Raw genomic sequence first — 14,959 nt, 5'->3', positions numbered from 1 at the left:
AACAAGCTACAGGCCTGACAGCTGGACACCAGGGAACTCTTTGTTCTTCCTTGTGCCTTTCCACAAAAAACAGTGTGCCACAACCCGCCCGAGGGCAGCCAGCAGCAGCAGCAGCAGCAGCAGCAGCAGCTACCTGCAGCCTTCATGCTCACAGCTTGGGCCAGCATCCTCTTCCCTACCTCCAGAACACCTGAAGTACAGCAAGTCCATATTACATACACTCAGCCACCTAAGCAAAGATGGCCCGGGCAGCATCCCACTGCAGTGAAGTAACAAGCACTGCTTAAGTCTCCCATGCTGTCACACAGCTAGGGCAAGCAGCCGTAGGATATGAACAAACGACCAAGTGATGGGGAGGTGGGACATCAAAACCATCCTTTGAGAAGTGACAGGGGCTTTACCCTTGAACGTGATAGAAGCTGCGAACAGAGGGAGAGAGATGGAGGCTAACCCACCTGACCCAGCACCCAACCACACTTAGAGTAAGCCATCTCCATACCCTGGGGAGATAGACTGCTTTTTTTCCCTTGAGTGCTGGCTTTAGATAATATCTTAGCTCACAGACACAGAGTCACACACATAGCCGCTAAATAACAGAGCTGGGATTTGACCCAGGCCCACCTGAATCCATAGCCCAGCCTAGTCTCACTGTCTCTAGGCAGAAGACGTGTGGGCAGGTGAGGGACGGTGAGCGAGTCCAGCTGCCCATCACCAACTCTTTGACAGTCTGCAGGGAAGGTCCTCACTGTGTGCACTGTTCAGTGTTTCCAAGCTGGGAAAGGTGAAAGGTTGCATGCTGGGCATGCACAAAGCTGTAGCAGTCACAGGCTGGAGACTGTGCCTCATTCCACTGTGATCCCAGGCTCAGACACTGGAGAGAGGTGACCAGTTGGGTGAAGCTCATCACCCTATCTTGAACAGGCTTTTAATCAGTAAAATGTACCCCCTTTCAATGCAGCAGAAGCTGGCCTTGAACACTTGGGCTCTAGGGACACTCCTGTTCTAGCCTCTTGAGTTGGCTGGAAGTTGCTCATGATCTGGCCTACCGGGCAGTCTCAAGATAGCCATCCAGGAACGAATTGTCTCAGTCACACACTAATGGCTCCCCAGAGGAGAAGAAATCGAGGTGCTGAGTATGATGGGCCTCATATGTGCCCCACAGTAAAGCCAAAGAGGATGATGAGAGGGTACAGGCCACACTCCCGGATAAACACAGGCGCCCAAAGCCTAAAGTGAAAAAAGCACATGAGTCCCGTATCTCATAGGAAACACATCACAATGGATATGGTTTAGCACATGAGTGTTAGAAAAGCTATTAATGCCATCAAATAATTTGTCAGGGGAAATGATGAACTCAACTGATGCAGAAACCATTTCATAAAATTGAAACATATGATGCGTTCATAATTAAAGGGAGAAGAGAAAGCCCTCACAAATTAGGACCATGTTGTGATTTGCATATAAAATGTCATGTGTTTGGAAGGCTTGATGTCCAGCCAGTGGCACCACTAAGGAGAGGTTGGCTTGAAAGAAACTGATTTCAGCCATGGGTTAATCCATCCATGAGTTCACAGTTAAATGGATGGGGTACTAGGAGGTGGGACTGGGGAGGGGAGTGTGCCTTTGGAAAGGGATTTTTATCCCTGTCCATTTCTCCATCCCTTTGCTTCCTGGCCACTATGAGGTAATTAGCTTGGGGCCACCATCTGCTCCCTACCTTATCTGGGCCTTCTCTGAGCCCAAGGCAACAGAGCCAGTCAACCTTGGACTGGCCTTTGAGAAACTGTGACCCCCCCAAATAAACATTTCTTCCCTTTCATTGGTTTGTCTCAGTTCCTTTGCCGCAGGAATGGAAAGCTGGCTGACACAGCCGGCCAAAGAATCTCTTAAGATCATGGCAACTTCTGAGTGTATGTGAATGCTGGCCCAAGGATAACACCTCACGAAGAATCCGGTCCTTCTTTGAGACAAGTCTCTCACTATGCTGGTGCCAGCGAACCTCAGAGGTGGTCCTCTTCCCAGCCTGCCCAGCGCTAGGAGCACGGCGTGTGCTGCCTCCCTCGGCATCTATACCCCAGCCCTCACGATCACAGGGCAAGCTCTTTACCAATGAAGCCCTCCTTGCAGCCCTCGGAAGGGGACTTCCTCGGTAGAGTGAGGGTCGAAAGTCACGGCATATGCCGAGCTTAACCCTTTCCGGGGGACCACACAGGTCCAGCGACACTGTGTTGTGCCCTCATCCCTAACCAAAGGGAGAAGGAAATAGAGGTTAATAATGGACATGGGCTGCCATGGGTGGGACATACTCAGCTGTCCTTGTTTGCAGGAGACATACAATCGAGTAGATTCCACAAACTACCTGACAAGATCGCCGGACAGAATATGAAGATCCAAGCTCGACAACAATCAGCAAAGGTCACTTCCACACAGATGTCACTTGTTTAGGAGCAAAGAATAGATGCCTAGGAACTAGTCAGATGCAAGCATGCAAGAGCTTTATAGGAAAATATTTACTACTTTCTTGTGGCACATAAAAGAAGACACATTAAAGTAAGACCCTGGCGCCACAGACATGCATTGATCTAGAGTGCTGCTTTCCTAGTGATCCAGAAAGGGGTCAGGGCAGAGTTAGAGTCTGGGTCCCTTGTAGCCCATTGGCAGGGGCAGGAGCTAGCTGAACAGCTCTCCACAGGTTCACCAAGAGGGGGCACTGTCAAAGTGGAAGTTGTGCCAATCTGGGCAGCAAAATGGTACCTGGGTTTTAACGCACATTTCTCTTCCGTGAGAGAAAGGAAACATTTTCTTACACTCAAACAACCATTTGCATTTATTTCTCTGTAAATTACCTGCTGAGATCTCTTGTCTGTTTTCTTTTGGGGTTTTGACAACGCCTCCCTCCATGGATTCACTAGCTGTGCTTTAGAGGGCTCTTAACACTTGGCATCCTCTGTCTTCTCTGCTTTGGATGTAACTAGCAAATATTTCCTACGGTTTATCAGCTGGATTTTCCTTCTGCTTAGGGTATTTGTTCCGCATTTCCCCTAAAGCACCTGCATGGATCCATCTCTTCTTGTCTCACTTTTGGATTTTGGATCATAGTTCTGCCTGCAGAGACATGTGAGAGGTTTCCCAAGCTTTCTTTTCCTTCTTGTGGTCACCACCTGTCTGGGGCCACTGAAACATAGGCTGGTGTAAGATGGAAGACGTTGATTAAATTTATCTTTTTCCAAATCCACTTGTAAAATAGTCTCTCTATTGATTATGTAGGAATTTCACATCATCTGGTAGGGAGCTTTCTTTCAGGGCATAATCTTGAAGTTTCTATATTTTTCTATGTTCTAAGTAGCAATGACATTATCTGGGCTATGCAGAGAGAATAGAATTCCCTTGTAAAAATACATAAGTCTGGAGACTTGGGTTTTGTTTTGTTTGTTTTTTCCAAGTGAAGATTGGTTTATTTAAACTGTGTCTACTGAGATCGGTCTAGATAAATTGTCCTTTTCTAGCAAAAGTGTCTGTTCTCTCCACGTCCTTCACATTTGCTCCCATGCACAGCACTAAGTCACTTCCAATGGTTTTGTTGATGGAGGTCTGTGTTGATGGTTATTCATTTGTATGTTTGCATTCTTATCCCCCCAACGTCAAACACGGGGCCGTTCACTGGCTCTCCAGTGATAAGCAATGCTTTGTGTTGACTGCGTCTATTCTCTTCTTCTCTCCGTATTTGCCAGCCTTTTCCCATACTGCAGCTTCAGTTGACGCCACTGTTTTTCTCTAACGCTCTGAATTAGATGTTTAATGCATCCATTTGTTAACATTATCACTGAGATCATAACTACAACTTTATTCAGATCTTCATAGATTGATACATCTTCATTATCATCATATTCTGGAAATTATGGAAATTGGTTGTGTATTTTTTCACCCAGGAACATATTGAGGAGAATTTAATCTTGTAGTTTTCCACACTGTAGGTCATTTTTGCTTTTTTACCAAATGATTAATTTTTCCTTTTATTGCATTGTGACTAGAGAATATTGTCTATATCATTTCCATGATAAGGACCTTATTGAGGTTTCCTTTGTAATCTAATACACGTCAGATTTCATAAATGTCTCAGGCAACCTTGAAACATGGTTGTGTTCTCTATTAACATGGTATAAAGTCTGGTATGCTTGGGGCATATCTCCTTGTCCCCTTACATGTCTCAGAGTGGCTGTCACATGGTTGTGGAATCAGCACACGCTAGTGCCTCCCTCTCCTGACTGTGGTTTCCATCTGTGGAGGTGCTGTCCATGTGACACATAGCACACTCAATCACAGTTACCACATCTTGTCTGCAAACTGAACGCCGGGCTGTCACCCAGTGTCTGCTGTTTAATCTAGCACCTCTGGCTGGGCGTGCCTTGGGTTTCGCTGTTGAAAGCTCTCTTGTCATTCCTGGCCTTCAGCATCACTCCCATTTAGATAGGATTCCTTCCTTCGGTGGAGGGTGGATGAACTGGGTGAACAACTTAAGTCTCTGCTTGTGATCGATGAGTTAAATTCACTTAGATTGATTGATTTGAGGTCAGCAATGTAGCTCATTTAATAGAGTGCTGGCCTGGTACACACAAGACCCCAGGTTCAATCCCCAGTACTGCATAAACCAGGCAGAATGGCACACAGGACTGTAATTCCCACACTCTAGTGGTAGAAGTAGAAGGATTAGGAGTTCAAGGCTATCCCAGGCTTTAGCTAGCCTAGGCTAGATGAGACTGTCTCAGATTTAATGATGTGATGGCTTGGTTTGGTTTCATCTCTGTTTATTGTGTTATTTCTTGTGTGTGTGTGTGTGTGTGTGTGTGTGTGTGTGTGTGTATGCACATGTATGCAGGCATAGTTGTATCTTAGTTACTTTTTGACTGCTGTGAAGAGACATTATGACCACAGCAACTTATGAAAGAAAACATTTAATTGGGGGGTTTATAGTTTCAAAAGGTGAGTCCATAACCATCATGGTGGGAAGTGTGGCAGCAGGCAGGCAGACGTGGTGCTAGAGCAGTAGCTGAGACCTTACATCTGATCCACAAGTAGGGAGCAGAAAGAGAGAGGGGGGGCCTGGCGTGGGCTTTTGAAACCCAGTGACATACCTCTGTCAACAAGACCACACTTCCTAATCCTTCCTAAACAGTTCCACCAACTAGGAACCAAGCACTCAAACATATGAGCCAATGGGAACCATTCTTATTCAACTCACCACACGGTGCATGCATATATGCACTAATGGACACCAGATGTCAACATCAACAACATCAGATGTCTTCCCCTATCACTCTGTATCCTATCTTTTGAGACAGGTTCTCTCACTGGCTAGAGAGCTCCAAGGATCCTCCCGTCTGCACACACCCCAGTACTAGCATTACAGGCATATACAGGCATACCCAGCCTTTACATACTGGAATCCCAATTCAGGTTCTCATGCTTCCACAGCAAGCAATTTACTCTTGAATCTATCTGCACAGAATTTATTTATGCTATTTGCACAGTATGTCATCTGTGTGTGTGTGTGCGCGTGCATGCACACATCTGCACATGCATGCATATGTGTGTATATTCCTCTAATAGTTATTTTTACTATTTTATTAATGTCCTGCTGGTGTACGCAGACTGGGTTTCATCTGAATGTTTTCATGCACCTTATCATTGTACTTTGCTCACGGTACTCTCTGCCCTCCCTACCCCTCCTCCTCCAATACCGTCAGCCCATCGTGGAGTTCCGTGACTACTTCAGAGGGCTTGTGTTGTTGTTTCCATGGCCATGTTTTTACCAATAAGACCTCCTCCTGGATTTGTCAGCTATTGAAGCCACACCCCCGCCGCCTTCAGGGCACTTGGTAAGCCAATTCTACCTTCTTTCTTATTTCACTTGCCATTTTTATTTCCATTTGTCATAAAATATGGTATATTTTAAAATATATATACCTAAAACAATAATAACAGAACTTTTGCAAAAAGTATCTCTACCATCTTTGTCCTGTCCCCTGCTATGTGGCACACATAGTTATCTGCCACCTCTGTCTTCTGTGGAACAAAAATGTTGTCAGTAATTATCACACAATAACCAGCAAGGATAAGTATTCCCTTGACAGATCTGTAATTATTAAAACAATAAACACATTTTGAAGATGCCTTTTAGTCCAGGATAGAATTTGCATATCGCAAGACATTTCCTGTGTCATGTTCAAATGGCAGCTGTCAAGCAAGAAGGTCACATCTCGCCCCTTGTTCACCGCTGGACTGTTTACATCCTCAACGTGTAACCGCAGCACTGATGAAACTCGGGTTCTGGGCCCAGTGTGGTGGCTCAGCAGGCAAAGGTGACTGCTGTCAAACCTGACAACCCAAGTTCAATCCTCAAGACCCACACAGTAGAAGAAGAGATAGGACTCCCCAGGTGTCCTCTGATACCCACTTGCACACTGTGGCACATATGGCCCCACACACATACACACACACAAATTAGTATATGCTATAAAAAAATTAAAAACACATAATTAAATGTTGTCCTCTTACCTCCACACATGTACTGTGCCACTACGTCCAGATACACTCTTTCCGGTTGTTGTTGTTGTTGTTTGCTGGTTTGAGACAGGGTCTCTTGTAGCCTAGGCTAGCCTCAAGCTTGCTAGGTAACTGAGGATGAACTTGAACTTCTGACCCTTTGAACTGTGAGTCATGGTGGTTCTTCTGTGTCAGTCACTGCTTGTTAATTACATTTCATCTGCGTCCCTTGGCTTCTGCCCATGTCTTGTGTCCTGTTTGAGTGCTGTGGGGCAAGGTACTTGGTGTGCTCACTGCAGTGTACTAGGACACTGTAGTGTGCCAGGACCTGCACTCCAGGAGACCAGGCAGAGCAGGGGGAGGGGTCTGCTCCCATGAGCACTCCTCAGTCATGCCTCCTCCTCTGCACCCTGAAGCTCAGTGTGTTTCGTGAGCAGCGATCTCTTTAAGCCCTGTTCAGGTTCTCACTCTTGCCGGATGAGGTCATGTCAGACGATATTCTTGCCTTCCTCTGCTCCTTCCTTCTACGCCCTTGCACCCCACCGTTGGAAGAGAGCAGCTGATCTCAAGCTCCTCCTTTTCTCCCTCAACAGCCAGCACTGTGGGTCACTGCACGGGAGCTATACTTACCTTTCCCTTCCTTGGGGGAATTGAGTTCCACAGTGTCAGCCCTGCTCTGGCTCCATCGGCCTCCTTCTGATATGACTCTGGGCAGTGGCCTGTGCTCTAAACCCCAATTCTGTACTCCTAGAACCCCTTCCTCCCTTAGGGGAGCAAAGCCTGCTGCACTGATAACCTCAGCTGTGCTGTGATCATGCATGGATGGCCACCTGAGCTCCTACTGAGCCTGTGGTTTTCGGGGAACACAGGCAGACATTCTGTTTTAACAGCCATTATTGGGTAGAAATCTTCCAGCATCCAGTTGTGACTTCTTGAATGTACCTCAAGTAAACTCATAAAAGAAATGTTTACTAAAAATTTATCCATTGCAAACAAATTGGGGAAATGCTAGCTGTTTATAAATGTTAAGTCGTATGAGATCCTTGTTTGAATTTTTGGGGTCACTTATGTATAGCATCATGTCATCTGCAAATAGTGAAAGCTTGACTTCTTCCTTTCCAATTTGTATCCCTTTGATCTCCTTATGTTGTCTTATTGCTCTGGCTAGAACTTCAAGTACTATATTGAATAAGTATGGGGAGAGCAGACAGCCTTGTCTTGTTACACCTGTCAGAATGGCTAAGATAAAAAACACTGAAGACAGCTTATGTTGGAGAGGATGTGAAGCAAGGGGAACACTCCTCCACTGTTGGTAGAAATGCAAACTTGTACAGCTACTTTGGAAATCAATATGGTGCTTTCTTAGAAAATTGTGAATCAACCTCCCTCAAGACCCAGCTATACCACTCTTGGGCATATACCCAAGAAATGCTCAATCATACCACAGGAGCACTTGCTCAGCTATGTTCATATCAGCATTGTTTGTAATAGCCAAAACCTGGAAACAACCTAGATGCCCTTCAACTGAAGAATGGATAAATAAAATGTGGTACATATACATAATGGAATACTACTCAGCAGAGAAAAACAATGACATCATGAGGTTTGCAGGCAAATGGATGGATCTAGAAAAAAATCATCCTGAGTGAGGTAACCCAGACTCAGAAAGACAAACATGGTATGCACTCACTCATAAGTGGATAGCAGATGTAAAGCAAAGGAAAACCAGACTGCAACTCACAACTCCAGGGAGGCTACCTAGTAAAGAGGACCCTAAGAAAGACACAGGGATAGCCCAGTGATGGAGAAATGGATGAGTAATGGAGGGCAAGGGTCAGGGGAAAGAGAGCTTAGGGGAGCAGGAGGTCCCAGCTGGATCAGAAACAGAGTGGGAGAACAAGGAAAGAAATACCATGATAAATGAAGTCCCCATGGGAATAGGAAGAAGCAGAGTGCAAGAGAGGTCCCCAGAAATTCACAAAGATACCTCCACTGTAGACTACTGGCAATGGTCAAGAGAGTGCCTGAGCTGACCTACTCTGGTGATCGGATGGCCAAACACCCTAACTGTCATGATAGAACCCTCATCCAGTGACTGATGGAAGTAGATGCAGAGATCCATGGCCAAATCCCAGGTGGAGCTCCAGGAGTCCATTCGGCGAGAGAGAGGAGGGATCATATGAGCAAGAGATATGGAGACCATGATTGGAAAAAGCACAGGGACAAATAGCCAAACTAGTGGAAACACATAAACTGTGAACCAATAGCTGAGGAGCCTGCATGAAACTGGACCAGGCGCTCTGGATAAGTGAGACAGTTGATTAGCTTGAACTGTTTAGGAGGCCCCAGGCAGTGGGACCAGGACCTGTCCTTGGTGCATGAGCTGGCTTTTTGGAATCTAGGGCCTATGCTGAGACACTTTGCTCAGCCTTGGTGTAGGGAGGAGAGGAGAGGACTGGACCTGCCTCAACTGAATCTACCAGGCTGGGCTGACTCCCCAGGGCAGACCTTGCCTTGGAGGAGGTGGGAATGGGAGGTGAATTGGGGAGGAAGGCTGGGGGTGGGAGGAGGGAGGACAGGGGCATCCTTGGATGATATGTAAAATTAAATTAATTATAAAATTAAAATATTTATAAATAAATAAATAAATGGTAAACCCTGGGAGAATTCATATGAAATAAAATGAAAAACAGGAGTAGTGATCACAGTGTGGGTACAGTGGGCACTGGACATCCTGCTCAGTGGTTAAGAGAGCCTGAGGTGTGGCCTGAGAGAGTCTTGGGCACCAGGAGATGTCAACTTACCACACCGGTGACTCATTAGCCTCCTGAGGACTGTGAGTGGGATATGTGTGCATGAGCCCTGACTGAGGAGGCGGAGCCCTGACTGAGGAGGCAGAGTCCTGACTGAGGAGGCAGAGCCCTGACTGAGGAGGCAGAGTCCTGACTGAGGAGGCAGAGCCCTGAGACTGGGCTTCCCAGACCAACTTCCTGTCCTGCTTGACCCATCTAATCCTCTCCCAGGGCTGCTACCCACTCAGCATCAAGAATCCACATGTTCTCGGCCTCCCTTGAATGGGGGAACTTTTCTGTTCCTAATGACTGTTGGTGACAAGACATCAAGATGAATGTCAAGGGCATCTTAAAGTAATAAGATGCAGATAGAATTAACTACACAGGAAGCGTGAGCAGTAATTCTGAAATTGTCCTCTAATAATCCCTGCTCAGAACAGCCATTCTATATGTAGAAGTTCAGTGAGAGTGGACGAGGCAGGTATTTGAGTGGCTTCTTTAAACCATCTCTGTGTGTGTTTCTAATCTGTGAGTTAATTAGAATAAAGTGATTTTATTACAAGTAATAATAATAATACTGATGATGAGGAGTACTCAGAGTGAAGCTAATATGTAGAGCGTCCTGACTTAACAAGACTCTATGACCAGGCCAAGCAAACACACACACACATACACACACACACACACACAAAGAATAGGAATTCAAAGAATAAATTACCCCTTTAATAACAGTAATTATGTAATAGATTTACGCATTTTAACATATTATGTAGTTAAGACAGTATAATTATATGAATAATTTTGTGTTAAATAAATTGTTATGTAAAATCTAGAATGATAAATAATAAAGCAAAAATCCCAGGGACGCAAGGCTATGTGCTTTTGCATGTGGCTGACAAAGCTGCCACCTGCTTTATGCCCCTTGACCAGTAAGCACTGCATTATTTGGGGTTTGCAGAGTGATGGGAAGGGTTGAATATTATTCTGACATTTAAAGGAATCCCCAGAATAGACAAGAGGTAAATTCTCTGAAAATCATACAGGTGGCATAAAGCTTAATATAGGCATCCTGGAAGCCAAAATGGCCCCTCCTATCACATCCAGGAGAAGAGTTGGCTGACATTTCTGCAGCAGACAGCACACCTCACTCAGTCTATGTGAGGAAGTGCAACACTGGCTCTGACTGTGGCTTCCATACCCACTGGGGAACATTCTGGAAAACACACCTAAGTTCATCCCCTGACTCCACGGGGAGCTTTGTAGCCTTTTGGCCCCTCCATCCTTAACTGTAAGTGGTGTCCTAGTCAGACCTATGAAATCTATCTCATTCCCTGTGAGCACCAGAGAAGCCACATGACCTTATGACCTCCAGAACCATAGGGAATAAGGTCCTGCTGCTCCAGCCCAGACTTGCTCTTCGGTGATGCCCTCTCCTACCTGTTCTCACTGCATATGAAAAGATCCAGAGCCTTGGATGTGGGCTGCTCCTACCACACTGGTGCTGAAACTGGATTCTCAATACAGCAGGCTTGGAAATGAGACGTCACGAGGAATCTCAGTCTTCGATGACTGGATCAGTTCTCAGAAGAATGGGCTGCTTCTCAGGACAGCAGGCTAGTAATACAAAGAAAGCCAGCCTTGTATCCCTCCCTCATCCACACACACCCTCTCCTCTGTGAATTCACACACACACACACACACACACACACACACGACTCCCACAAGAAGCAGAGCAGATGCTGGTGCCATGTTCTTTGCCCTCCAGAACCAAGAGCCAAAATACTCTTCTTATAGACTGTCCGGCCTCTGTTATGTTGTCATAGCAACATAAAGTGAATTAAATAGAGAGTAAAGCTTTAAAAAGGAAACCAAAGCATAGCTACTCGGAGGACCACTGAGGGAGTCAGTGTAGACACAGAGGCTGAGAAAACCTCAATTGCCCAACAAGCTGTAGCCATTCTCCATCACCCAGGACCACAAGACACTGCCCAGGGACAGGGTGCCTCAGACCCCTACTGACCTCCAAGCATCTCTGAAAGTTTTGAAGTCAGCGAACAACAGTGAACAACTCTCAGGACCCTGCTCCACTCCATGGTGGAGGTACAGCCTCCTCACGTCCACGGGGCTCTGTGCAACCACATGTGGCTCACACCCCTCCCTTTGTGTCAAAGCCACACTTCTCTGGGTCACAAGCAAGAGAATGTCGTAGGCCTTGCTCCCAGGATGCTTGCCCTCCAGACGTGGGTAGGTGGTATCACTCTGCTTCTAAATGCACGATCATGTGCTCTCTTGGACCACGATTGTCCACAGGGTAGAACCACAACCAAGAAGGAGGCGGCATGCTGCCAAGAACTGTGTGCTCAACTGCAGCATCCTCGGGGCACAGGCAACAACAGAGCCTCCTACAGGAGCTGGGAAAAGAGGGGTGCTGTCGTCAAATCTCCCTAGATCTACGTAAGACAGTTATGGCAACAACCCAAAACACGAAAGCTGAACTACTCAGGCAACATTTATACAAGGCTAATGAGTGTTTCCCACACACACTCAAGCAAGGAGGGAATACACAGTCCTCGGGACCTGGGTGGTCTGGGCTTCTGCAGAGCCATCCAAGGCATGCGGCAGGGACCTAGGATGCCTGTGAATAAGAGGGCCCCCCAAATAAAGAACAGGAAGCCTGATGAAGAAGAGAGAGAGGTGAGAAGGAGGGAATCAGAGGGGTGACTTCAGTGGGGACGGGGTGCTGCAGGCCCTTGGAGTGGAAAATAGGTCCCCAGCTGGGGATGCACCTAGGACAACATTACTGGAAGTATGTCCAAGTTAGTCAGGTCAAAGACTTCAGAACATAAGATCCAGAAGGGGTAGGAAGGAATCGGGGATTAGGGCATTTCAGAAAGCCATGCAATATAATCACCCGAGGAGAACGTTCTATGAACCGTGTCTCCTAAAAAGCTGGGGCTTTATTTCATTTGAGAAAGAACAATAAAAAGACTGAGATCACATGCCACGTAGTAAGAACACTACAAGAAAAAGAGGGAATTGAGAGCAGACAGCGAGAGAATGTTCAAAACGCATGAACTCACTGAGCAGGTCAAAAGGTCACCGGTGCTCCAAAAGGGAAGGAGAAACAGGGAAAAGACATGGAAACCAGTGTAACCCAAATTAGAAGTACTCAAGAGCTGGGTGAAAGAACTCAGATAAGAATTAGGAATGCTTCTATTAGTAATGAAATGTTTAATTTTAAGAAGACTCAACCCAAAGGAACACACGAGCAAAGAGACAGAGCAGGCGACACCAGGAAAAAGAGGCAGAAGGGAGCAAAGCTTAGGAAGCTGAAACTAAGGAGCGGAAGATCATTCTAAGCTGGAGAGGATGGTGTAGGCCTGTGACCTCCGCAGTTGGGAGGCCGAGGTGGGAGGATCGCAAGTTCAAGGCCAGGCTGGGCAACTTAGTGAGAGCCAGTCTCAAAAAGTCAAGAGAGCTGGGGATGTTGCTCAGTGTTATACATATAGATAGATAGATAGATAGATAGATAGATAGATAGATAGATAGATAGATAGATAGATAGATAGATAGATAGATAGATAACTATTGAGGTTGGCTGAGGCAAAGAAGAGCTAATAGTTGTAAAAACTCATAAAGAAAAAAAACCAAAGCAAGGGGAAAAATAACTAGTGAAAACTCATTCAAGATACTTTCTTATATTAAAAAAACTAATGAACTATTGAACCAGGCTAGCAGGTATTAAAAATTCTAAGTGTGAATAGCAATTATGATTGAGATATTTTCTGGTCAAATAATAAGGTTCAAAGACCATGCTGAGAAGCAGGGTCACTGCTGTGCCCGCCTGACATGGTTGCAGGACTCTGAGTAGATACGCAGAAGGATGAGTTTGGCACTGCAGGCTAGAGAAGCTCTGGAGTGCTGTGAACAGAGCTTAGGCAGCTATTGTGGTACAGAAGACCAGAACACCAACAGAATAGGGGCAATGGACATCAGGCTCACGAGGCTTCCGAGGGAACAGGAACTCCTGTGGGAAGTGATCTACAGGCCACAAAATGTCAGGCCACGATGCTGAATTGTAAAGTAGCACAGTCAGTTGTTTGGCCGAAGAAAATTCAATATAGAAAATCATCCAGGCTGCACCATGGTTACTGCTCACTGCCCTTTGCCAGATTTATGTCGAGTAAGTAAAACAGAAAAATCTGGAAAATATAGTTTGGAGAGGAGAGGAGTCTGAGTTTCAAATGGCATATAAGGCAAAAAGAGGGTCTATATGTATTAAAGAAATCAGAGCTGTTTAAAAAAAGTAAGTTAAGCATGTAGCTCAGTGGTTAGAGTGCTCTCCTAACATGCACAAAGCCCTGGGTTCAAGCCCCAGTACTTCATAAACCAGCTGTGGTAGCACAGAGCTGTCATCACAACACTTAGGAAACAGAGACAGGAGGATCAGAAATCCAGCCCTCAGCTACAAAGTCTGTAGCCAGCCAGAACTATAAAGACCTTGCCTTTAAAACAAAGAAGGCACAGTTCTGTGAGTTGAGGCCAGCTAGGTCTACCTACCTATCCCCAGGCCAATCAAGGCTACAAAGTGAGACCCTGTCTCTAAAGAAATAAATGGGAAAGAAACAAACAAGCAGAGAGAGAGAGAGCGCGCTGGGGCTACAGGAAAGATACCTGGAGGGCAAGATCACGCCCACCAGGAGCTTCAGGGCACAACATTACAAATTCCTTAGAAAGCCTGGTGCCAGGGAAGTAGGGCAGCCAGACTGAAAGTGACCATTTGGGGAAGAAACTTCCTAGGTTCAGCCACAAGGTATACAAACCACAGTATCTCTGGGCTGAAGTTGCCAGGCTACATCTCAAGCCCATGGAAGGACACGGCGCTGCCCACATGGAGCCAGTTTTCCAGGCAGGATGCAATACTTAGGGGTTAGGAATGGCTCGTACCAGTGTTGCATAAAGCCACCAGACCAGGCACTAGGTGACAGGGTCAGATTCCCCGTGAAGAGCTCCAGAACGGGCTGCATGTGAAAGTGTCATGATGAAGCTTAAGTTGCAGGGGAGACTCCAGAACACTGGAGATGTCAGAAAAACACAGAGCATCCACCAAGAGAAACTACAGGCACTGAGTGAAGCCATCCCAAGAGAGAGGCCACATGTGATGCAGAACAGACCATGCTACCAATAGCACCAGATATCAGACATGGTACTATAGGGTTTGGTGTTTGCCCTATGGCCTGATTATTATTACTACCACTACTATTATTTTGTTAGAGTCATTTGGGAAGATGTAAACTCAATTAAGAAAATGTCCCCACGAGAGTAGCCTATGAGGAAGGCTGTGGGGGATTTTCTTGATTAATAATTGATGGAGGAGGGCCCAACTTACTGGCACTGGTGCCACCCCTGGACACGTGGCCCTGAGTTGTATAAGAAAGCAGGCGGAGCAAGCCATGGAAAGCAAGCCAGGAAGCAGCACCCCTCTATGGCGTCTGCCTCAGCTCCTGCCTCCAGGTTCCTGCCTTGAGTTCCTACTTGGACTCCCCAGTGACCTGAGAGGAAGCTGAAATAAACCCTTGACGCCCCAAGCTGCTTTTGGTTGTGATGCTTCATCACAATAGTCT

The 14,959-nt window shown here is 46.2% G+C and overlaps 1 protein-coding gene across 12 annotated transcripts in view; it reads right to left on the bottom strand.

The window, feature by feature from the left end:
- Apba2 (amyloid beta precursor protein binding family A member 2) overlaps positions 1-14,959 on the bottom strand; it is a 233,298-nt gene that overhangs the window by 132,697 nt on the left and 85,642 nt on the right. For 2 of the 12 annotated variants that reach the window (XM_076544341.1, XM_076544323.1), the window contains exons 2-3: positions 10,773-10,949; positions 6,556-6,808 (exon numbers count right to left, since the gene is read on the bottom strand). The exons of 8 other annotated variants lie outside the window; for them this stretch is intronic. The gene's annotated coding sequence lies outside the window, so the exon portion shown is untranslated. The remainder of the gene's footprint in view (positions 1-6,555; positions 6,809-10,772; positions 10,950-14,959) is intronic. 2 more of the 12 variants (XM_076544363.1, XM_076544332.1) reach the window with 1 other exon arrangement.

This window comes from Peromyscus maniculatus, chromosome 1, assembly GCF_049852395.1.
Source record: "Peromyscus maniculatus bairdii isolate BWxNUB_F1_BW_parent chromosome 1, HU_Pman_BW_mat_3.1, whole genome shotgun sequence".
Lineage (NCBI taxonomy): Eukaryota > Metazoa > Chordata > Mammalia > Rodentia > Cricetidae > Peromyscus > Peromyscus maniculatus.
This window is presented reverse-complemented; position numbering and strand designations above follow the sequence as displayed.